General features: G+C 48.2%; 1 protein-coding gene across 1 annotated transcript in view; it reads left to right on the top strand.

Annotated features, from left to right (window-relative positions):
- Positions 1–7,093: 7,093 nt before the first annotated feature.
- The window catches only part of LARP4B (La ribonucleoprotein 4B), a 289,455-nt gene continuing 270,118 nt past the window's right edge, over positions 7,094–26,430 (top strand). The window contains exon 1 of the mRNA XM_063921936.1: positions 7,094–7,748. The gene's annotated coding sequence lies outside the window, so the exon portion shown is untranslated. The remainder of the gene's footprint in view (positions 7,749–26,430) is intronic.

Genomic DNA, 26,430 nt, shown 5'->3' with positions numbered 1-26,430 from the left:
TTAATTATCACCTGCTGGGAATACAGCTTGTGAATTTTTTCCCATACTGCCTCCTTTTCGGAGGGAGACGTTGGTAAAGCAGACTTCAGGAGCCTGCGAAGGGGAAACGTCTCGACATTCCAATCTGTACCCCTGGGATACTACTTGTAGGATCCAGGGGTCCTGTACGGTCTCAGCGCCATGCTGAGAACTTGTCAGAAGCGGTGGAACGCTTCTGTTCCTGGGAATGGGCTGCCTGCTGCAGTCTTCTTCCCTTTCCTCTATCCCTGGGCAGATATGATCTTATAGGGACGAAAGGACTGAGGCTGAAAAGACGGTGTCTTTTTCTGCAGAGATGTGACTTAGGGTAAAAACGGTGGATTTTCCAGCAGTTGCCGTGGCCACCAGGTCCGATGGACCGACCCCAAATAACTCCTCTTCCTTTATACGGCAATACACCTTTGTGCCGTTTGGAATCTGCATCACCTGACCACTGTCGTGTCCATAACATCTTCTGGCAGATATGGACATCGCATTTACTCTTGATGCCAGAGTGCAAATATCCCTCTGTGCATCTCGCATATATAGAAATGCATCCTTTAAATGCTCTATAGTCAATAAAATACTGTCCCTGTCAAGGGTATCAATATTTTTAGTCAGGGAATCCGACCAAGCCACCCCAGCTCTGCACATCCAGGCTGAGGCGATCGCTGGTCGCAGTATAACACCAGTATGTGTGTATATACTTTTTATGATATTTTTCCAGCCTCCTGTCAGCTGGTCCTTGAGGACGGCCCTATCTATAGACGGTACCGCCACTTGTTTTGATAAGCGTGTGAGCGCCTTAGCCACCCTAAGGGGTGTTTCCCAACGCGCCCTAACTTCTGGCGGGAAAGGGTATACCGCCCCTAATTTTCTATCGGGGGGAACCCACGCATCATCACACACTTTATTTAATTTATCTGATTCAGGAAAAACTACGGTAGTTTTTTCACATCCCACATAATACCCTCTTTTGTGGTACTTGTAGTATCAGAAATATGTAACACCTCCTTCATTGCCTTTAACGTGTGGCCCTAATAAGGAATACGTTTGTTTATTCACCGTCGACACTGGATTCAGTGTCCCTGTCTGTGTCTGTGTCGACCGACTAAAGTAAACGGGCGTTTTAAAACCCCTGACGGTGTTTTTGAGACGTCTGGACCGGTACTAATTGTTTGTCGGCCGTCTCATGTCGTCAACCGACCTTGCAGCGTGTTGACATTATCACGTAATTCCCTAAATAAGCCATCCATTCCGGTGTCGACTCCCTAGAGAGTGACATCACCATTACAGGCAATTGCTCCGCCTCCTCACCAACATCGTCCTCATACATGTCGACACACACGTACCGACACACAGCACACACACAGGGAATGCTCTGATAGAGGACAGGACCCACTAGCCCTTTGGAGAGACAGAGGGAGAGTTTGCCAGCACACACCAAAAACGCTATAATTATATAGGGACAACCTTATATAAGTGTTTTCCCTTATAGCATCTTTATTATATATTTCTAACGCCAATTTAGTGCCCCCCCTCTCTGTTTTAACCCTGTTTCTGTAGTGCAGTGCAGGGGAGAGCCTGGGAGCCTTCCCTCCAGCCTTTCTGTGAGGGAAAATGGCGCTGTGTGCTGAGGAGATAGGCCCCGCCCCTTTTTCGGCGGCCTCGTCTCCCGCTCTTAACGGATTCTGGCAGGGGTTAAATATCTCCATATAGCCTCCGGAGGCTATATGTGAGGTATTTTTAGCCAAAATAGGTTTTCATTTGCCTCTCAGGGCGCCCCCCTCCCAGCGCCCTGCACCCTCAGTGACTGCCGTGTGAAGTGTGCTGAGAGGAAAATGGCGCACAGCTGCAGTGCTGTGCGCTACCTTTAGAAGACTGAGGAGTCTTCTGCCGCCGATTCTGGACCTCTTCTTACTTCAGCATCTGCAAGGGGGCCGGCGGCAAGGCTCCGGTGACCATCCAGGCTGTACCTGTGATCGTCCCTCTGGAGCTGATGTCCAGTAGCCAAGAAGCCAATCCATCCTGCACGCAGGTGAGTTCACTTCTTCTCCCCTAAGTCCCTCGTTGCAGTGATCCTGTTGCCAGCAGGACTCACTGTAAAATAAAAAACCTAAGCTAAACTTTCCTAAGCAGCTCTTTAGGAGAGCCACCTAGATTGCACCCTTCTCGGCCGGGCACAAAAATCTAACTGAGGCTTGGAGGAGGGTCATAGGGGGAGGAGCCAGTACACACCACCTGATCGTAAAGCTTTACTTTTTGTGCCCTGTCTCCTGCGGAGCCGCTATTCCCCATGGTCCTTTCAGGAACCCCAGCATCCACTAGGACGATAGAGAAATGACAGTTAGGAGCTGAATGGCTGGTGCGTTATCACCTTCCACTTATCACTTCTCCGGGCTTAATACATCCACCACATAGGATTGTATGAGCCCCAACGCCACTTTGGCTGATCAAAATGGCAGGATATTGCGATGTATGACTGATGGTCATTATCGCGGTTTCCAATTAGAGGTCTTTCTGATCGGCCGTAATTGGACCAGCAATCGCACGAAAACACATGGGATCGGGGATAAGTCCCCAATCCCATGTGTTATAGCGGCTACAGCACCCACTTGACGCCGATTATGCTCCAGCCGTCAGAGGTACGCGAAGCATAATCCCCTATAACTCCTGCCATTGGGAATAATAGGATATCCGTCGGCAATCCTATGAGCAGCGGTAAAGCCCATAAGGGTACATTTATCAATGAGTTTTAGCTATGTATAGCTCATTGTGTATGATAAATTGCACTCCAGCCAATCAGATCCTGTGATTGGCTGGAGCACCATTTATCAAATGCAACAGTAAAAGCTGCGGGCACAGTCAAACGAAGGTAGCCGTTCCCAAGAGGAGGCAGGCAGAAGATGGAGAAGGGCCTTTGTTGTGTTGATTAATGAGGTACATTAATGTGCTCTGTAGTAGACATCACCCAAGTCATGGTCTGTGAGGATATATATATATATATTTATACATATATATATATATACATATATATGTGTATATATATATATATATATATATTTTATATACATTATATGTGAGTGTATATATATATATATATATATATATATATATGCTGTAGATTGGACCGGCACGGAGGTCCTAGAGGCAGGGCTGTGCCTGGATGCCGGCACCGCACTAAACTGCGGGCACCGTTATGTTACAGTACAGTGGTACAACTATCATATTAACCATTCTTTAATAGGGTTCACTACGATCTGCCGGCGGCTGGCCTCCCGGCGACCAGCATACCGGCGCCGGGAGGCCGGCTGCCGGCTTACCGACAGTGTGGCGAGCGCAAATGAGCTGCGCTCGCCACGCTACGGGCACACTATTTTATTCTCCAGGGGGGTCGTGGACCCCCACGAGGGAGAATAAGTGTCGGTATGCCGGCTGTCGGGCTCCCGGCGCCGGTATGCTGGTCGCCGGGAGCCCGACCGCCGGCATACTGAAGACCACCCCTTTAATACCCTGGTAACGGGATCCCTGGCTAACACAAGCAGGGGCTAAAACAGAAAATTTAAATCGAAAGAGGCCAACACCGGTTCTCCGTGTAAAACTGATCGCAATTAGTATTTTGGTGGCTATATGAGTAGTTGGCTAATTACACGGTTCTCATACAACATTCATTGCACATTTACTAATGGTTACACTATTTTGCCTCACAGCGCTTGATATAGTGAATAGCGGCGTCCGACGGGCGCAGCAGCAGTGAGGTCATCGTACAGCGACCGGAAGTACAGCAGGATCCCCGCGTCTCCGGCCACGAACTGAGCACTGGCGGGCTTCTCCTAGATAAAAGGTATGTTTTATTCTTTACACACTGTTACACACCTTGACAAAGGGGCATGTGAGCCCCGAAGCGTTGGCTGTCTGTATACTTTGATTACACACTTTTGTCTACTTAAATCCTCGAGTGCCGCTGTCTTCATTTGGGAGTATATATATATATATATATATATTATATATGTATATATATATATATATATATAGGCAATGAATCCTGCATGGATTAAAACGTTGAACTACGACTTTGGTGTCTGTGAGTTTTATTTACAAAATGTTTCTGAGTGCCACACCTCTGTCAACAAATATTAATTTACTGTGAGGGCACCAAAACCAGTTTCTTTATAGGTGGAGTGCCGGGTTATATATATTTCTGTATATATTCCATTCGAGGGCGCCAACCTGTGCAGCTTTGATGTTCTATTTACTTTATGGAAGTCTTTGGTGTTTTCTGTATTATATGGCACCCATTGCAGTGCACTTTGTATTGAATGGTCATACCTCCCAACTGTCCCACATTCAGCAGGACAGTCTCACTTTGCTGGGATTGCCCCACTGTCCCACCCACGGGCGGCAGTGTGTCATGGCAGGTACACACAGGAGATGAGAATAGATGCTGTGCATATCGTGATGCTGTGGAGTGTCGGAGGTGGCAGAAGTGCCGCAGCTTGGGGTGAGAAACCGCTGCAACTTTTCCGCTGCTAAACTCTGCAATTAGTCAATTAAGGGGGTAGTCTCCCCTCACCAGTGCCCCACAGACCTTGTTAATTAAGGGGGTAGGATCCCCTCACTCTATAGTGTGAATTTTGGCTCATACCATGTGCTGTAATGTGAATTTCGGCTCATACCGTGTGCTATAATGTGAATTTCGGCTCATACCGTGTGCTATAATGTGAATTTCGGCTCATACCGTGTGGGGTAATGTGAATTACGGCTCGTACCGTGTGGGGTAATGTGAATTTCGGCTCATACCGTGTGCTGTAATGTGAATTTCGGCTCATACCGTGTGCTATAATGTGAAAGGGGCACCAGTACTAGATAGTATAAGGCAAGAGTGGGGAACCTGCGGCCCTCCAGCTGTTGCTGAACTACACATCCCAGCATGCCCTGCAACTGTTCTAGCATGGCCAAATAGCAAAACTGTAGCAGGGCATGCTGGTATGTGTAGTTCAACAACAGCTGGAGGGCCAAAGGTTCCCCACCCCTGGTATAAGGGGTCCTACTACACTGAAGGACACGCCCCTTTTGAGTGACTACACCCCTTTTTCCGGAACGCGCGCATAATTATGATCTACACTTTTGTATCCCCCCTTCAAAAATTCAACTTTGACCACTGCACCAGTGACGTGCGGTGAGGTCCGGGCCTGGGGAGGCACTGCAGCTAAACAGTCAGCCCAGGGCTGGAATTCCTCGGAAAGTGGGGCCCCCAAAAAATCTAAATGGGGTCCCCCCTCCCGAGCAACAACCAGCACTGGGCTGATAGCCCAGTGCTATGCCCCGCACCCCTGGTGGCGGTGGGTGCGGGGTTCATTGTATGCTAATACTGTTCTTTACAGGTGGCCTACAGATCCCAGCAAGCCTGCCCCAGCATGCTGGCACTTGGAGAACCACAAGTGCCAGCATGCCCGGACATAAAGGGCCCGCTGGCACCTGTAAAGAATAGTAATATTGTTCTTTACAGGTGGCCTACAGGTCCCAGCAAGCCTGCCCCAGCATGCTGGCACTTGGAGAACCACAAGTGCCAGCATGCCCGGACATAAAGGGCCCGCTGGCACCTGTAGTCCACCTGTAAAGAAAATATTGAAAAAAAAACAAGACACATTCTTTAAAAAATCCTTTATTAAACTGGGTCTTCACCTGGGGGCGGTGGCCTTTAAGCTCTTTTGCATGGCCGCCGCCTTCCCAGGGCTTCCGGCGTCTTCACCTGGGGGGGCGCCACCTCCCCAGGGCTTCTGGGGTCTTCCTCCGGCGTCTTCACCTGGTGTGCGGCGGCTGCTAAGCTCTTTTGCATAGCCGCCGCACATCCAGGACTTCCACGACGTCTTCACCTGGGAGGCGGCGGCCTTTAAGCTCTTTTGCATGGCCGCCGCCTTCCCAGGACTTCCAGCATCTTCACCTGGTGGGCGGCGGCTGCTAAGCTCTTTTGCATAGCCGCCACCCATCCAGGACTTCCACGGCGTCTTCAGGAGCTCTTCTCCGCTCCTCCTCCGCCGTCGGACTGACAGCCGCTGCCTCGCGCTGACTTATATAAGTCAGCGGGAGGGGGCGGGGCGATGACGCGGCGAGCCATGATTGGCTCGCGGCGGCCATCTTGAATTTCAAAAATGACGCTGAGGCGCCATTTTTTAAATGGGTACAGCTTCCGCTGCCAAACTCTGCACAAGGGGTCTGAATGCCGCGTCCCGCCGCCGCTCGCCCGGCCCGCCGCATCCCCGCCGCCCGCACCTCCGCAGGTACCGACGCCCACACAGTGATTGACAGCGGATCCAGTGACGGATCCGCTGGCCAATCACTGTGCCTTCACTCACAGGGACGTGCTTTCATAGGATGAAAGCACGTCCCTGTAGGAAAGCGGCACCACTAATGGTGCCGCTTTCCCATGTTATTTCAATGGGCTTTTCCTGCCCATTGCTAGGCCCCGCCCGCGCCCACCCCCGCTCCCCATACCTTTCCTAATCACTACGTGAGGCACCACGATCGGTGCCTCCCAAACTGATTTTCACATAGGTAAAATAATAAAGAAGAGACTTATGTGTCATAAGTATCTTCTTTGTATTATTTTACTCATTAATGACAGGGGAGGCACTGCCTCCCCTGACTGCACGTCCCTGCACTGCGCCTACATCTATACATACACACCTTGACATCTTTATACACAGTGACACCAGTGGCATGTGCATATACTTTCTTTGTAGTTTTTTTTTTTTTTTTGGGGGGGGGGGCATTATTGATCTTGCCCTGGGCTCCAAAACCCCCAGCTACGCCTCTGCATTGCAGGAATATTGATAATTTCCTGGGTCAATATTATTTCCACGCATGCATAGGTGCACAAGGAGAATGGGTCAGGAAAGCACTATCATTGCGCAGTGGGGACTGGGAATGAAACAAGATAAGGGACAAGAGTCCCACAGCAGCCGTGGGTCGGAGCCGCTTCCACTGATTTAAAACAGGCGGATTATAGTGCTGCTACCGCTGCGTGATGTAACGACATGTGACCGCCCGCAATGAGCTCATAGCACGGGGTGGAGGGGGTACTGGGGAGCGGCTGAGAGTGAGAGAACCGAGGCTGGGACGTCCCTAAAGCGTCACCGTTACCCGGGCGAGGCCACGGCCATAATAACCCGGCCCACACAGCAGCCGCCACAGTGACTGACGCTCCTGAGGCTCCTCCTCCCGCGTCACCTGTTGCTAGGAGGACAGACGCATGCGGAGGAGGAGCTGTGCCACAATTTGGATACGCCCCCTCAGCGCCGCCGGACTTCCCCGTGACGTCAGCGGCGGTTCCCTGCGTCAGGCGCACTGCGCTCCGGGCCGCGGCGTTACCAGCCCCCCTGACGATGGCCAATAGGTGTTGGCAGCGGAGGCGGGACTTCCGGCGGGCGCAGGAAGTCAGACTGTCTCGGTTTTTTTTTCCATCCTCCACCTTTTCACCGGACAGAGAATTTGCCGTTGTCCGCGGGTTTTCCGCCGCCTGACCCCCCGTGGCCCCGGAGCTTCCTGCCCTCTCAGCCTGGTGTCCTGTGCTTAGCAGCTCCCCCTCATCCACGGATACATCACGCTGTGTGCGGTCTATCTCAGCGGCCCTGTCGTCGCGGAACGGACTGTCCCTCACCCCTCCTATCCCGCCTGTCAGCGAGAGCAAGAGGCCGAGCAGGCCCAGACCTGGATCCCATCCCGGGCAGGTGAGAGCGGCCAGGCTGTCTGTGCGGCCCAGGCTACCCGCCCCATCTCATTATCCGTACCCCCCACTCACCCCACCGGTACTCTTACCCGTGCCCCGCCCACCACCATTCATATACTCCACCATCATACATACTGTCCCATCACACACACTCCTTCTGCCCCTGCATCCCCATAGTACTTTCCCATCACTCACACCTCCCCCCGCATCCCCATAGTACTATCCCATCCACACACTCCTTCTCCCCCTGCATCCCCATAGTACTATCCCATCTCTCACTCCTTCTCCCCCTGCATCCCCATAGTACTATCCCATCTCTCACTCCTTCTCCCCCTGCATCCCCATAGTACTATCCCATCCACACACTCCTTCTCCCCCCTGCATCCCCATAGTACTATCCCATCCACACACTCCTTCTCCACCCTGCATCCCCATAGTACTATCCCATCCACACACTCCTTCTCCCCCTGCATCCCCATAGTACTATCCCATCTCTCACTCCTTCTCCCCCTGCATCCCCATAGTACTATCCCATCTCTCACTCCTTCTCCCCCTGCATCCCCATAGTACTATCCCATCCACACTCCTTCTCCCCCCTGCATCCCCATAGTACTATCCCATCCACACACTCCTTCTCCCCCTGCATCCCCATAGTACTATCCCATCTCTCACTCCTTCTCCCCCTGCATCCCCATAGTACTATCCCATCTCTCACTCCTTCTCCCCCTGCATCCCCATAGTACTATCCCATCCACACACTCCTTCTCCCCCTGCATCCCCATAGTACTATCCCATCCACACACTCCTTCTCCCCCTGCATCCCCATAGTACTATCCCATCCACACACTCCTTCTCCCCCTGCATCCCCATAGTACTATCCCATCCACACACTCCTTCTCCCCCTGCATCCCCATAGTACTATCCCATCCACACACTCCTTCTCCCCCTGCATCCCCATAGTACTATCCCATCCACACACTCCTTCTCCCCCTGCATCCCCATAGTACTATCCCATCCACACACTCCTTCTCCCCCTGCATCCCCATAGTACTATCCCATCTCTCACTCCTTCTCCCCCTGCATCCCCATAGTACTATCCCATCTCTCACTCCTTCTCCCCCTGCATCCCCATAGTACTATCCCATCTCTCACTCCTTCTCCCCCTGCATCCCCATAGTACTATCCCATCTCTCACACCTTCTCCCCCCTGCATCCCTATAGTACTATCCCATCACTCACACCTTCTCCCCCTGCATCCCCATAGTATTATCCCATCCACACACTCCTTCTCCCCCTGCATCCCCATAGTACTATCCCATCTCTCACTCCTTCTCCCCCTGCATCCCCATAGTACTATCCCATCTCTCACTCCTTCTCCCCCTGCATCCCCATAGTACTCTCCCATCTCTCTCCTTCTCCCCCTGCATCCCCATAGTACTATCCCATCTCTCACACCTTCTCCCCCTGCATCCCTATAGTACTATCCTATCACTCACACCTTCTCCCCCCGCATCTCCGTAGTACTATCCCATCACACACACCTTCTCCCCCCGCATCCCCATAGTACTATCCCATCACACACACCTTAACCCTCCGCATCTCCGTAGTACTATCCCATCACACACACCTTCTCCCCCCGCATCCCCATAGTACTATCCCATCCACACACTCCTTCTCCCCCCTGCACCCCCACAGTACTATCCCATCACACACACCTTCTCCCCCCTGCACCCCCATAGTACTATCCCATCACTCACACCTTCTCCCCCTGCATCCCCATAGTACTATCCCATCCACACACTCCTTCTCCCCCCTGCATCCCCATAGTACTATCCCATCACACACACCTTCTCCCCCCTGCATCCCCATAGTACTATCCCATCACACACACCTTCTCCCCCCTGCATCCCCATAGTACTATCCCATCACACACACCTCCCCCCGCATCCCCATAGTACTATCCCATCCACACACTCCTTCTCCCCCCTGCATCCCCATAGTACTATCCCATCCACACACTCCTTCTCCCCCCTGCATCCCCATAGTACTATCCCATCACACACACCTTCTCCCCCCTGCATCCCCATAGTACTATCCCATCACACACACCTCCCCCCGCATCCCCATAGTACTATCCCATCCACACACTCCTTCTCCCCCTGCATCCCCATAGTACTATCCCATCCACACACTCCTTCCCCTGCATCCCCATAGTACTATCCCATCCACATGCTCCTTCTCCCCCTGCATCCCCATAGCATACCTCCCAACATGACCCTCTCCAGGAGGGACACAATGCTCGGCTCCTGGACTTTTCTCTTAATGTATGATTGCCGGCATCTGTTTTGAACAGGTTAATGGATAAAAATAGGTGTTTCAGCACAGGTGCCGGCAATCATATATTCAGAGGGAAGTCCAGGAACAGAGCATTCTGTCCATCCTGGAGAGGGTCATGTTGGGAGGTATGCCATAGTACTATACCATCACACATGCCTTCTTCCCCTGCATCCCCATAGTACTATCCCATCCAGACGCTCCTTCTCCCCCTGCATCCCCATAGTACTATCCCATCACACACTCCTACTCCTCCAGCATCCCCATAGTACTATCCCATCCACACGCTCCTTCTCCCCCCGCATCCCCATAGTACTATCCCATCACACACACCTTCTCCCCCCGCATCCCCATAGTACTATCCCATCACACACACCTTCTCCCCCTGCATCCCCATAGTACTATCCCATCACACATACCTTCTCCCCCTGCATCCCCATAGTACTATCCCATCACACACTCCTTCTCCCCCTGCATCCCCATAGTACTATCCCATCCACACACACCTCCCCCCCCCCCCCTCTCGAAGGTTGATGGCTATTGCTATCGTACATGTTTTCTTCCCATCATGTTCATAATCCTTGCTATTATACATACCTCCTCACCCATCATACATACTTTCTGTTCCACCATTACTATAATTCTCACCCATCATATGTATTTTGTACTGCACCATCAAACATACCTTCTCCCCACCAGCTCCATAAACTCCTTCGCTGCCATTAGCATAATACCCACCATTTCTTTCCACTATAGTACTAATTATACTCACCGTCCTCCACTTCTCCACAATCACCATATTACTTATCCTCTCACTCACCATGATACTCTATTGGGATCAGTATGAAAAGCCGGCGGTCGGGATGCCGACGCTGCCATCCCGATTGTGGCAATGCCAACACGGGTGCGCAGGGTACCCTAACCACCCTCCCCTAACCCCCCGTGCTCGCAGTCTAACCCTAACCACCCCTATTGGTGCCTAAACCTAACCCCCTCCCCCAGCCTAAACCAAACGCTCCCCCGTTAGTACCTAAACCTAGCACTCCCTTGGTAGTCTCTCTGCAGCCTAACCCTAACCTCCCCCACCACTCAGCCTAACCCTAACACCCCGTCCCGCAGCCTAAACCTAACCCGGCTGTGCATACTTACCTTTGGGATCCTGACTCAGGATATCGTTGTCAGGATCCTGATCTCTTTTGGATGGCGGTGTCTGTATTGAAGCGGCTGTTGGGATTCCGGTGTCTGTATTACCGTTGCTGGGATTCCGACAGCCGGGATCCTTAACGCATAACTCTCTATCATCCTTTTCTTCGCCAGCACCAGTATCTCCTTCACCACAATCTTTGCCACTGTCCCCTTCTGTCTCCACAATCCTCGCCACTATCATTTTATTTTGCCACCATCCGCTTCTTTGTCGCCACAGTCCTCGCCACCATCCACTTCTCTGTTGCCACAATCCTTTCCACTTTCTGCTTCTCTGTCGCCACAATCTGCACCATCCTCTTATCTGTCGCAGCAATCCTCTCCACGATCATCCCCTTCTCCACATGTTATTCTTCCCCTTTTCATTTTATGTTATATTATTTATTGCAATATGTATGTATGTATGTATGCATATGTGTGTTTTGGGTAGATTGCATATTTTCATAGGACAAGTTATTTAGGCCAGACCAAAAAAAAGACATAGTGGGGGTAATTTAACTGTTTTGAGTGGTTAATTGTCCTTTCTAAACGGGATTGTTTAATTGCCCAAACAATTACCACAATTCAGCTTTTGTTTGGGCGCACATGCATAGCCCGCATGCCGGGTCCAAATAGACAAGGTTTAGCCGCATAAAACGGTTAAACACGTCTAAAGTTCTGCTTTGGGCGGTTTGGATGCCCAAAGTGCTGAGTTTGCACGCACTTTTTCTTTCTTTTTTTCCCGCGCACCTCAGGAGTCTGCAAGAAAAGTGTCCTCCATGGCTACTGGGCGCCTGAACGGCAGAACAATTAAACTGCCATCGGGCGCCATCTAGTGGCAGCTGCGGAAATAACAGTTGAATTTCCCCCTTTGAAGTTAGCTGCTGCAATATATATTTGGGGTCATTTGTCAGTCTGTTTTAAAAATGCTTGTGCTCATTATCCGTGTTATACAAGAGGTTCTTTGTATAACATGAGTTCTAGTGAACAGGGACTTGGCACCAGAGTTTGTAGGTAATATTTATAATAGTTTGCTCTACTTGATTACTATTCGTTTTAATTGTCCTCTTGTCCCATGTGTGGATGAGGACAGCCTTTGTGCACTGTTGTGTAAAATATTGGGTGGTATTCAGGTTTGCGCGCCCGATCTCCTGTATAAAGTGACGCAAGATCACTGGTGCAATTCAATTGTTTTTTTTTTCCCGTGCTGATCGCGCCAATAGAGGTCAGGTTTAGCTACGTATAGCAGCAAAACCCGACCAAAGCGCTGGGCACCCAGAAGAGTCGCTTTTTACGCATTTCCGCTCCCCACACCCGGGTGTGCCAACCGAAATTCAGGCACTGGCAGCAATCGCGCCTGAACGGAGCAACAATTGAATTGCTCCATTGGGCACCATCTAGTTGCTGCCAGCGCATGCCACAATTGACTCTCGACCTTTGTGTTTGGCCCAAAACTTAATCTGTGTCGTCTCCGACCAGATACATCCTTATCTCTATCCTATTATGTTAAGTGATCGTTGCATGTTTATGAAATTGTTCATCCTGTAGAATAAATACAGAAGGGGAAAAAAATGATGTAATTAATTGAGTTCTTGTGTCCCTTTACTATTGATTGAAATAGTCGTGTATATGTACATGACATTAGAAAGCACTGGGCCGGTCTTCCTTAAACTGTCATTGTTTGCTTTTGAATGAGTATTATACTATTTACACAGCACCGCTCTCTGACATCACCAAGCTTGTTTCGGCCTGTATTTACACCCGTTGATAATGCATATTTCTTTCATTGCCTTGTGTGGTTGTATTTTTTTTTCTTTTTTTTTAATGGTCATTTTTTTTTGTGGATGGTGGAAAGTACTTGCAGAGAATAACAGTAGGTAGTGGTGCTCTGCCACTTCCTCCTTGTTGATGAGACATGGGGATAGATAGTGTTTATTTGGCTTATATCATTGTTGCCAAGAAGATTAGAAAAATGTTAATAAATATTTTAAATGTGTTTTTTTAACAGATTTTATTGTGATTCCTAAATGTACGTTTACTAAGAATGACCTCTTTACTTTTTCAATATATTATTTAACGAAATCCCTAAAAACTGTTTTCACTTTAAAATATCACTTTACTAGTGCTGTCAGTTTATTACCGGACTTGGACCAGCCTTTCTCAATGAATTGTGATTGGACCACGCATATGCAAGTGTTAAGGTGCGTACACATGGTGCGATGTGCATAGCACCCGACATTGACTATGCGAAGAGGCCGGACCCCGGCACCACCGATATAGTCAATGTTGGGCTGCCTGCACAGTCTGTTTTCTTGCGATGCCGACCGCGCATCGCAAGCTGTATACACATAGGGGTCGATTCAATTCACTTACAGTTGAATGGCGCCGGGAATTAGCTCCCGGCGCTATTCAATACAGCAACAAGTGACCCTCAGTTGTCGGGAATTCTTCTCTCACCCCCGGGGGATGAGAGAAGAAATCCGACAAAAGTGGTGCCGCGCGAGGCTGATTCTGTCGGGAATCGGCATCACGGCGGGGAGTTAATTCGGAGAATGCCTGTTCTCCCGACAATTCAACCTGTTTAGTCTGCGAGAACGGGCCTTCTCTGACTTAACTTGAGCTGAATTGAATAGCAACGGGAGCCAACTCCCGGTGCTCTTCAACTGTCGCTGAATTGAATCGACCCCATGGTGCGATATGCACTATTTTTTTCCTACGATATGGATTATATAGTCCATATTACAAGGAAAATCGCACCGTGTGGATGCAACTTTAGTTACTGGAGACAGATCCCTCTTCTGTGATATCTGCACTGGAGCCCTATTAATACATTGGAGCGGATTCAATTGTTTTGGGCGTCTAAAAATCGCGTCTAAACGGGACTTATTAGACCCCCAAACAATTGTCACTATTCAATTATGTTTGGGCGCCCATGCACATTGAATGTGTCACGGCTAAACCAGTCTGAACTCCCTGCTTTGGGCGTCCGAACTCCTGAGTTTGTTCACATTTTTTCTCGCACCTCAGGTGGCTGCGAGATAAAATGTCAGCCCTGTGGCTACTGGGCGTCTAAACGGAGCAACAATTGAATTGGTCCATTTTGCACCCACTGTTGGTAGCCACAGGGTAAAACAATATTAAATTGGCCCCATTGAGGCAATACTTCTGTTTTCAGAGGATTTTCTGCAACGCCAAATCTGGGTGCACACTGAAGCGATGTCACTGTTTCGTAACAACATATCGTCTGCATTGCTCATTGAGAACGCATGATTGCGTGCTCCCAATGGTCGCTAACCATCCATGCTGCACATCAAGCCTAGCGATATTGCTAGCAATTTTTTGCCTGTCGTGCAATGTGTACGGCAAACTGGATGACAAACGGTACGTTGGACCGATCTGACGTCTGCATCATGACGTTTTCTATAATGGAGTGGCATCAAGGTTGTTCTACTGTTTACAGGAGCAACAATAAATCGCTAGCGATTAAGTGATGCATCGTTCGGTCATTAGAAAGATTGCAGTGTGTTTACGCTCAATATCACTTGTTCTGGGCTCAAGGAAAATCTGTAGTAAAGTCTGTACAATTAGCGGTGGCTCCAGTGTGTACCCAGCTGTACTTACTCCATATGCCCCAATATATGCTCACTCTACTCATGAATCTATAGTTACATGATTTATTAAGTACTCTTTTAAATTGTAGCTTGTTTTTATTATTTATTTCTTTATTAACAGTTATTTATATAGCGCACACGTATTCCGCAGCGCTTACAGAGAATATTTGGCCATTCACATCAGTCCCTGCCCCAGTAGAGCTAACAATCTATTTTCCCTACCACATGTACACCACACACATTCCCGCTAGGGTTAATTTTGTTGGCATCCAATTAACCTACCAGTGTATTTTTGGATTGTGGGAGGAAACCCACGCAAGTACGGGGAGAATATACAAACTCCACACAGTTAGGGCCATGGTAGGAATTGAAGCCATGACCTCAATGCTAACCATTACACCATCTGTATAGTATAAGCCTGTATTGTATATTATTTTTACCTTTTATAATGTGTACTGATTTCCCTTATTTGTGGGGTTGTGGATACTTTGTGGCACCTTTTTTATAAATAAGATAATTATAATATATACAAAGTTTGAGTGTTGTTCCTTCTATCTGCATTTAATCATTAGAATGTGTTCTCTTTTTTTTATTTTATTTCATGTAGCTCATGAATTGTATAAATTGAACTACTGTACAATGGTTTTTCTCTGACGTCCTAGTGGATGCTGAGAACTCCGTAAGGACCTTGGGGGATAGACGGCTCCGCAGGAGACTGGGCACATCTAAAGAAAGATTTAGGACTATCTGGTGTGCACTGGCGCCTCCCCCTATGACCCTCCTCCAAGCCTCAGTTAGATTTCTGTGCCCGGCTGAGCTGGATGCACACTAGGGGCTCTCCTGAGCTCCTAGAAAGAAAGTATAATTTAGGTTTTTTATTTTCAGTGAGACCTGCTGGCAACAGGCTCACTGCACCGAGGGACTAAGGGGAGGAGAAGCGAACCTACCTGCTTGCAGCTAGCTTGGGCTTCTTAGGCTACTGGACACCATTAGCTCCAGAGGGATCGCACACAGGACCCGACCTCGTCGTCCGTTCCTGGAGCCGCGCCGCCGTCCCCCTTACAGAGCCAGAAGCAAGAAGGTCCGGAAAATCGGCGGCTGAAGACTTCTGTCTTCTCCAAGGTAGCGCACAGCACTGCAGCTGTGCGCCATTGCTCCTCATGCACACCACACACTTCGGTCACTGATGGGTGCAGGGCGCTGGGGGGGGGCGCCCTGAGCAGCAATAAATAACACCTTGGCTGGCAAACTGACACCATATATAGCCCCAGAGGCTATATAGGTGTATATTAACCCCTGCCAGAAATAGTAAAATAGCGGGAGAAAGCCAGACAAAAAAGGGGCGGAGCCATCTCCCTCGGCACACTGGCACCATTTTCCCTCACAGCTTCGCTGGAAGGATCGCTCCCTGGCTCTCCCCTGCAGTCCTGCAACAGAAAGGGTAAAAAAGAGAGGGGGGGCACAAATTTAGGCGCAGTATAATATATATATATGCAGCTATATGGGGAAAACACTCTTTATAGGTGATATCCCTGTGGTATATAGCGCTCTGGTGTGTGCTGGCATACTCTCCCTCTGTCTTCCCAAAGGGCTTTGTGGGGTCCTGTCCTCTGTCAGAGCATTCCCTGTGTGTGTGCTGTGTGTCGGTACCGCTGTGTCGACATGTATGATGAGGAAAATTATGTGGAGGCAGAGCAAATGCCTGTAAATGTGTTGTCACCCCCTGAGGGGTCGACACCTGTGTGGATGGACTTATGGAAGGAATTACGTGACAGTGTCAGCTCCTTACATAAAAGGTTTGACGACATAGGACAGCCGGCTACTCAGCTTGTGACTGTTCCAGCGTCTCAAATGTCATCAGGGGCTTTAAAACGCCCGCTACCTCAGATGACAGACACAGATGTCGACACTGATACCGACTCCAGTGTCGACGACGATGAGACTAGTGTACCCTCCAATAGGTCCACCCGTTACATGATTGAGGCAATGAAAAATGTATTACTCTTTTCTGATAGTACCCCAGGTACCACAAAAAAGGGTATTATGTTCGGTGAGAAAAAACTACCAGTAGTTTTTCCTGCATCTGAGGAATTAAATGAGGTGTGTGAGGAAGCCTGGACTTCTCCCGATAAGAAATTGATAATTTCTAAACGGTTATTGGCAGCGTACCCTTTCCCGCCAGAGGATAGGTCACGTTGGGAAACATCCCCTAGGGTAGATAAAGCGCTTACACGTTTATCAAAACAAGGGGCACTACCGTCTCCGGATACGGCCGCCCTAAAGGATCCTGCTGATAGAAGGCAGGAAGCTACCCTAAAAGCTATATATACACACACGGGCATTATATTGCGACCAGCGATTGCATCAGCATGGATGTGCAGTGCTGCTGCTGCGTGGTCAGATTCTCTGTCGGATAATATTGATACCCTGGATAGGGACAATATTTTGCTGAGGGGTGGAACTGTTGGGGATGGGAAATCGACATTTTGCCACAGGCTACCCCACAGCAAAAGAAAGCACCGTATTATCAAGTACAGTCCTTTCGGCCTCATAAACACAAGAGGGCCCGAGGCGCATCCTTTCTGCCGAGAGGCAAAGGTAGAGGGAAAAAGCTGCAGCATACAGCCAGTTCCCAAGAGCAAAAGTCCTCCCCCGCGTCCGGTAAGTCCACAGCATGACGCTGGGGCTTCACAGGCGGACCCGGGTACGGTGGGGGCCCGTCTCAGAAATTTCAGCACACAGTGGGCTCTCACAGGTGGATCCCTGGATCCTTCAAGTAGTATCTCAGGGGTACAGGCTGGAATTCGAGACGTTCCCCCCCCCCCCGCCGTTTTCTAAAATCTGCCTTACCAGCAACTCCCTCTGTCAGGGAGGCAGTGTTGGTGGCTATCCAAAAACTGTATTCACAGTAAGTGATTGTCAAGGTACCCCTCCTTCAGCAAGGAAAGGGTTACTATTCCACAATGTTTGTGGTACCGAAACCGGACGGTTCGGTGAGGCCCATCTTAAATTTAAAATCCTTGAACACTTATTATCAAAAGGTTCAAGTTCAAGATGGAATCGCTCAGGGCGGTTATTGCGAGCCTGGACGAGGGGGATTACATGGTCTCCCTGGACATCAAGGATGCGTACCTACATGTCCCCATTTACCCCCCTCACCAGGAGTACCTCAGATTTGTGGTACAGGACTGTCACTATCAGTTCCAGACGCTGCCGTTTGGGTTATCCACGGCACCGAGGGTCTTTACCAAGGTAATGGCCGAAATGATGATACTCCTTCGCAAGAAGGGAGTTTTAAATTATCCCGTACTTGGACGATCTCCTGATAAAGGCGAGGTCCAAGGAACAGTTGGTAGTGGGGGTAGCACTTTCTCGGGAAGTGCTACAACAGCACGGCTGGATTCTCAATATTCCAAAGTCACAGCTGGTCCCGACGACACGTCTTCTGTTCCTGGGAATGATTCTGGACACAGACCAGAAAAAAGTGTTTCTTCCAGTGGAAAAAGCCGAGGAGTTGTCATCTCTAGTCAGAGACCTCCTAAAACCGGAACAGGTGTCGGTACATCAATGCACACGAGTCCTGGGGAAAAATGGTAGCTTCGTACGAAGCAATTCCATTCGGAAAGGTTCCACGCAAGGACTTTCCAGTGGGACCTGTTGGACAAATGGTCCGGGTCCCATCTCCAGATGCAACAGGGGATAACCCTGTCGGCAAGGACCAGGGTGTCGCTGCTGTGGTGGCTGCAGAGGGCTCATCTACTAGAGGGCCGCAGATTCGGAATACAGGACTGGGTCCTGGTGACCACGGATGCCAGCCTTCGGGGCTGGGGGGCAGTCACACAGGGAAGAAATTTCCAAGGACTGTGGTCAAATCAGGAGATTTCGCTTCACATAAATATTCTGGAGCTAAGGGCCATTTACAATGCCCTAAGCCAAGCAAGGCCCCTGCTTCAGAACCAGCCGGTACTGATCCAATCAGACAACATCACGGCGGTCGCCCATGTAAACAGACAGGGCGGCACAAGAAGAAGGAGGGCAATGGCAGAAGCCACAAGGATTCTCCGATGGGCGGAAAATCAGGTGTTAGCACTGACAGCAGTGTTCATTCCGGGAGTGGACAACTGGGAAGCAGACTTCCTCAGCAGGCACGACCTCCACCCGGGAGAATGGGGACTTCATCCAGAAGTCTTCCAAATACTGGTAAACCGGTGGGAAAGACCACAGGTGGAATTGCGCCAGGTCAAGGGACCCTCAGGCGATCGCTGTTGACGCTCTAGTAACACCGTGGGTGTACCAGTCGGTTTATGTGTTTCCTCCTCTGCCTCTCATTCCCAAGGTAATACGAAGGCGAGGAGTGAAAACTATACTCGTGGTTCCGGATTGGCCAAGAAGAGCTTGGTACCCGGAACTTCAAGAGATGCTTTCAGAGGACCCTTGGCCTCTGCCGCTCAGACAGGACCTGCTGCAGCAGGGGCCCTGTCTGTTCCAAGACTTACCGCGGCTGCGTTTGACGGCATGGCGGTTGAACACCGGATCCTGAAGGAAAAGGGCATTCCGGAGGAAGTCATCCCTACCCTGATCAAAGCCAGGAAGGATGTCACCGCAAAACATTATCACCACATTGGCGAAAATATGTTGCTTGGTGTGAGGCCAGGTAGGCCCCAACGGAGGAATTTCAACTGGGGCGATTCCTGCATTTCCTACAAGCAGGGGTGACGTTGGGCCTCAAATTGGGGTCCATTAAGGTCCAGATTTCGGCCCTGTCGATTTTCTTCCAGAAAGAACTGGCTTCCCTGCCTGAAGTTCAGACTTTTGTCAAGGGAGTTCTGCATATTCAGCCTCCTTTTGTGCCCCCAGTGGCACCTTGGGATCTCAATGTGGTTTTGGAGTTCCTGAAATCACATTGGTTTGAACCACTTAAGACTGTGGATGTGAAATATCTCACGTGGAAAGTGGTCATGCTGTTGGCCCTGGCTTCGGCCAGGCGTGTGTCAGAATTGGCGGCTTTGTCCTATAAAAGCCCTTATCTGGTTTTCTATATGGATAGGGCAGAATTGAGGACTCGTCCTCAGTTTCTCCCGAAGGTGGTATCAGCGTTTCACTTGAACCAGCCTATTGTTGTGCCTGCGGCTGCTGGGAGCTTGGAGGATTCCAAGTTACTGGACGTAGTCAGGGCCCTGAAAATTTATGTTTCCAGGACGGCTGGAGTCAGGAAAACTGACTCGCTGTTTATCCTGTATGCACCCAACAAACTGGGTGCTCCTGCTTCTAAGCAGACTATCGCGCGCTGGATTTGTAGCACTATTCAGCTGACGCATTCTGCGGTGGGACTACCGCAGCCTAAATCTGTAAAAGCCCATTCCACAAGGAAGGGGGGCTCATCTTGGGCGGCTGCCCGAGGGGTCTCGGCTCTACAACTTTGCCGAGCTGCTACTTGGTCAGGGGCAAACACGTTTGCAAAATTCTACAAATTTGATACCCTGGCTGAGGAGGACCTGGAGTTCTCTCATTCGGTGTTGCAGAGTCGTCCGCACTCTCCCGCCCGTTTGGCAGCTTTGGTATAATCCCCATGGTCCTTACGGAGTTCCCAGCATCCACTAGGACGTCAGAGAAAATAAGGATTTACTCACCGGTAATTCTATTTCTCGTAGTCCGTAGTGGATGCTGGGCGCCCATCCCAAGTGCGGAGTGTCTGCAATACTTGTAAATAGTTATTGTTACACAAATCGGGTTATTATTGCGAGCCATCTGTTCAGAGGCTCCTTTTGTTATCATACTGTTAACCGGGGTTCCTATCACGAGTTATACGTGTGATTGGTGTGGCTGGTATGAGTCTTACCCGGGATTAAAAATCCTTCCTTATTGTGTCAGCTCTTCCGGGCACAGTGTCCTAACTGAGGCTTGGAGGAGGGTCATAGGGGGAGGAGCCAGTGCACACCAGATAGTCCTAAATCTTTCTTTAGATGTGCCCAGTCTCCTGCGGAGCCGTCTATCCCCCATGGTCCTTACGGAGTTCTCAGCATCCACTACGGACTACGAGAAATAGAATTACCGGTGAGTAAATTCTTATTTTTCTTTTGTTTTTTACTTTTCCAGTGTGCTGGTTGACAAACACCAGACGAAGATACATTTGTTTGTCAGCCATAGCAGTTCGAGTCACACTTGTAAATTTGCTGCATTATGATGTTGATTTGTAGGAAATAAGTATAACTTCTGTCTAAAAATTATATATATATATCAGAGCGCTGTGAAAAGAGAGGGAAGGGGAAGATACCAGTATGTTTACAGCTCTTTTTTGAGTTAGTGGGGTGAGTGTCAGGAATTTTTATTCTTAAACAGTATGTTTGGATTCCATATATACGCCTTCTGGGGTGTCCTCAGCAGGTAGTTATAAGCTAGCTTTCCCTGTCTCTACCTTGCTGTAGTGATGTCTTCTGGCTCTCGTGGCTAATTTCCAAGCTCCTGCTTCACTGGATGCACGGCCGAATTGCGAGTGCGGAGCACTTCCGGTCGCGGCAATGTTGTACTTCCGGTCACACGGTCCAACGCGTTTCATGCCTCAGCACTTAGGGGTCAATTCAATTCGGCAACTTATGAATAGCGCCGGGAATTAGCTCCCGACGCTATTCAATTCAGCCGCTAGTTACCCGCAATTGTCGGGGGATGAGAGAAGAAACCCGACAAAAAGTGCTGCCTCGCGGCCGGCGCGAGGCTGATTCTGTCGGGAATCAGCCTCGCGCCGGGGAGTTAAGTCGGAGAATGCCCGTTCTCCCGACAATTCAACCTGTTTAGTCGGCGAACGGGACATCGCCGACTTAACTGGAGCTGAATTGAATAGCGTCGGGAGCTAATTCCCGGCGCTATTCATAAGTTGGCGAATTGAATTGACCCCTTAGTCATGGATAGAATATGTTGCATGGGGCACTCTATTTATTGGATATCAATTAAAAAAACTTTATTTGTTAAACATTAAAAAACGGAAGTCCTTTGTTTCCAAACAGGAAGTGATGTCGTTATTTGGTGGCAACCTCATGCTTTTTGTTTTACTGGTATCAATATGGGGATTTAGTGTATAGAGTGGATTATAGAGAAAATGCTGAAAAAACATTGGCATATTCTGAATCTTGATGATCAATTAAATAAAATCCTTCCAAAAAACACGAAAATAATTTATAGAAGGGCCAAAAACTTAAAACAAGACCCAACAAGAAGTTTTATCCCAATTGAAGAAAAGAAAACAAAAATTGGAACAAAAGGTTGTTTTCATTGTCTACAATGCAATGCATGTAGAACTACGAAAAAGAAAGGAACTAAACCGATAACAAAGTTCAAATCAAATAAAACGAATAAGGAATACGAACTTCAAAGTCCAATAACCTGCAGTACTGGGGGAGTGATTTATTTGATTGAATGCCCATGTGGCTACCAATACGTAGGTCAAACGAAAAGAAAATTAAGCATTCGCATCTCGGAACATCTTTATAACATAAGAAAAGGATTAACAACTCACAGTGTGTCTCAACACTATCTAGAATATCATAATAAAGATGCCTCTAACCTTTTATTTATGGGCATACAAAAAGTCCAAAAAAATTGGAGAGGAGGAAACAGCACAGCAGAATTACTAAGGAATGAGACAAAATGGATATACCATCTAAAAACTCTGCAACCAAACGGACTCAATATAGACATAAATTTAAAAACCTTTTTAGAATTAATTAAATACCCGTATTCTTATAAACGTAAAGATATTTTATATATGTAAAGATATCCTTTTAAAATAATTTTTAAAATATTTTTATTCATATATTAACATCACATAATCCACTCTATACACTAAATCCCCATATTGATACCAGTAAAACAAAAAGCATGAGGTTGCCACCAAATAACGACATCACTTCCTGTTTGGAAACAAAGGACTTCCGTTTTTTAATGTTTAACAAATAAAGTTTTTTTAATTGATATCCAATAAATAGAGTGCCCCATGCAACATATTCTATCCATGACTAAGTGCTGAGGCATGAAACGCGTTGGACGTGTGACCGGAAGTACGACATTGTCGCGACCGGAAGTGCTCCGCACTCGCAATTCGGCCGTGCATCCAGTGAAGCAGGAGCTTGGAAACCAACCACGGGAGCCAGAAGACATCACTACAGCAAGGTAGAGACAGGGAAAGCTAGCTTATAACTACCTGCTGAGGACACCCCAGAAGGTGTATATATGGAATCCAAACATACTGTTTAAGAATAAAAATTCCAGACACTCACCCCACTAGCTCAAAAAAGAGCTGTAAACATACTGGTATCTTCCCCCTCCCCCTCCCCTTCTTTTCACAGCGCTCTTATATATATATATAATTTGTATTGCTATTTTTAAAAAATTGGAGCAGCTTACATATACAGGCGCAGAACTGGGAATTTCTATACCCCCTCTATAACTTCTGTCTACTTGGCACATGGTGGTTATTGCATTTCAACGTCAGATCTACAGTAGGTCCCTGCATGCAGTGCTCATGTTATTCCCATGCTAGGCGCGTGTGTAAGGGGAAGACTGTACATGCTCTCAGCCTTACACGCAAGTATCCAACAAAATTTCTGTCACCTCTCATATTGTACATAAATGTCAGACAACTGCTTTAGAACAATGACCCCTGGGCTTTTGTTTTTTACACACAACCCATTCTTTCCTGTCAGGAGAATTGTAAGCTGTGTCAGCTCCTGCAGGACCTGCACTGCATCTGCTGCATCCTGTCTTTTGCAGCTGCCAGCAACTAACTCCATATCTACTTTTGTCCTTTTCTTGCTTTCAGTTCATGGAGTAACACTGTATATTTAAAGTTTTTCAGATTGTTCTGGTTTTAAGCTCTTACCTTGAATTAATCAGCGTTCACTAAAACAATTATCAAACATTTCACTTGAGTATTAGCAGAAGCCATATTGTACAAAATTGTCAATCCTGTCACAACCTAGAGTGGGTTAAATGCACTATATCCTGTGGGAGACACCATTGTGTTGGGTGGGTACCGAAGGCATCTACCTTCCAGTATGGCTTGGATACCGTTAAAAGTTTGTTTCATTTCACCCTGTATTATTGCTCTTATTTTTAACGTGACAATAATGTAATCTATTGATCTGCTAATTCTGTCTGTCCTGATGATTACATAATTTACTTGTTTTGGCCTTAGGCTAATACAGTGTCTGTCATACATGCTGTATTTTTCCTGCCAGTGCAATGCTGCATTCAGAAGCACACTTGGCCAATACTAGTTCTTGAGAAGTGATGAACCATCCATTGCTTATTTCAGTCTGGACACATGGAAATGTGCGCTTGATCATGTTTATAATCTTGTACTTTTCATAGAGCCCTAAAGAACTGATTATAATTGGGCAGTTACGGTAGTGCCGATATCTATGATGGTGGGCGATGAGGTGCTGTTCCTGAACACAGCTAGGGGCTATATTTACTAAACCAAAGCTTCTGCTGACTGTCACGTGGGTCACTATACCTGGGCAACTGAATGGGTTTACTTTGCCACTTCTGGGTTATAGGGAATTACCTCACCATTAGTAGCTTTTACTGTGTCATAAGCATTTGACTGCCACCACCAAGCTTCTGTTCCTGGAACCTCTTCTTGCTATGTGTGTGAGCACGCTGCTCCAATACGATGATGGTGGCTTCTTCCCAACTGGCTGCTTACTGTGAACCAATGTAGCTTTGGAAGCGAGCAGTGAATTTGGAGGCACTGGGCTCAAACTCTGTACAGCCAGAGAGCCGATACACATTTTGGCATTTATCTTGAAGTCACAGGTGCCTGGAACAAATGCATTGTTACGTCGGGTGCCCATTAATTTTAATTTCAGTGCTCCGCTGCCTTCTGAGATGGCATGCTGAAGTATGTCCAGAATAACCCAAACTACTTGCACTGCTGGCAGTATTTTAGTAGGGTTTAGTGTGGCTAAACCTATAGCTTTTGGGGGCCCGGTCGGAGCGGCTCTGGGACTCCAGGTCGACAACAAAAAGGTCCACACACCTTAGGTCGACGCCAATTGGTCGACATGGACAAAAGGTCGACATAGACAAAAGGTCGACAGGAACAAGGTCGACATGGAAAAAGGTCAACGTGAGTTTTTTATGTTTTTTTTGGTATCGTTTTCTTCGTAGAGTGACCGGGAACCCCAGTTAGTGCACCGCTTCGCTCGCCATGCTTCGGGCATGGTGCTTTCGCTCCGCTACCGCTTTGCTCGGCACAGATTACCGTTCCAATCGTAGTCCACATGGATCGTTAAGTATGAAAAGGTTCCAAAAAAGAAAAAAATCGTGAAAAACTCACGTCGACCTTGTTCCCTGTCGACCTTGTTCCCTGTCGACCTTTTGTTCCCTGTCGACCTTTTGTTCCCTGTCGACCTAAGGTGTGTCGACCTTTTTGTTGTCGACCTGGAGTCCGGATACCGATCGGAGCAACAATTGCATTGCTTAGATGGTAACCCATTACTTTAGGGGTCCCAAAAAACAATTGAGTCGCCCCCACATTGTCAGAATTGAATCCCCTTTAGCGCTTGACATTTTAAATGTTCTGGCGTGAGTATGACCCATTAAATATAACATGTTAATAAAGATGTAGTTTGCACGACAGTTTGTGTAAATTCTGTGCACATTACGTGCATGGCGCAGACATTCCACCTTGATTGCGCTGCAGTACAGGAACATGTTCTCTGCAGTGATGGGTGGCCATCTTAGCCATCGGGTCCCCGGCTACACCCCTATCTCTGTCTGCTACTGCCATGATGATGCATTCCTGTAAGGGAATGCGTGCAATAGCAATGTGTTCTGCCATTACTCCTAATCACTTTTGCCTGTCAGTGGGCATGACTATGGGACTTCGAAAATGTAAAAATAGGAGAGCAGACAATCATTCTAAAGTTACCCTATCATAATATAACCTACACACTTTGTAATACTACATTCAATTTCAGTCCGATATTTTATTGGACTAAAAGTGCATTTAATGGTTTGTTCTCTTAGCTAACCTTTATTTTTAATACCACTCCTGCTACAGTGCCACTTCTACCTGTGCTGTACTATGCAATGGCAGCGGTCACTGGAAATCAGACTGCTAGGATATGAGCCATTTGGCTACGTAGCAGAGCCAGCACGATCTTTTAAGCATGCAGAGAAGATGCCAGATGAATCTTACAGAACGGTTAGCTGCCAGCAGTAACTTTTCTTTTGGCTGCATTGTCTCCAGAAGTTGTAGGACTCTGGCAGCAGATTGTATTCTTTTTCCTTTTCTTTCCTACATTGGGGGCCAAAGATCAATTCAACAATTTTCTCTGTCCGTTTGCTCTAAAATGTGTCATAGTGAACATAATGGCTTATCTGTTTTGCATTCTTGTGTCGCTTTTAAATACAAATCTTGTAATATTCATTTCCGTACTTGACTGATACAGGCCTGTGTCCGTTCTCCATGCGGCAGACCATGTTAAAGTACACTCATGCTGTGGGCTTTTTAGTAGATGCAGTGTACGACTGAGTACTATATGCTTTCTCCTTTTT

This window comes from Pseudophryne corroboree, chromosome 5, assembly GCF_028390025.1.
Source record: "Pseudophryne corroboree isolate aPseCor3 chromosome 5, aPseCor3.hap2, whole genome shotgun sequence".
NCBI classification, from domain to species: Eukaryota; Metazoa; Chordata; class Amphibia; order Anura; family Myobatrachidae; genus Pseudophryne; species Pseudophryne corroboree.
The sequence above is the reverse complement of the archived record's forward strand: the minus strand, read 5'-3'. Positions and strand labels throughout refer to the sequence as shown.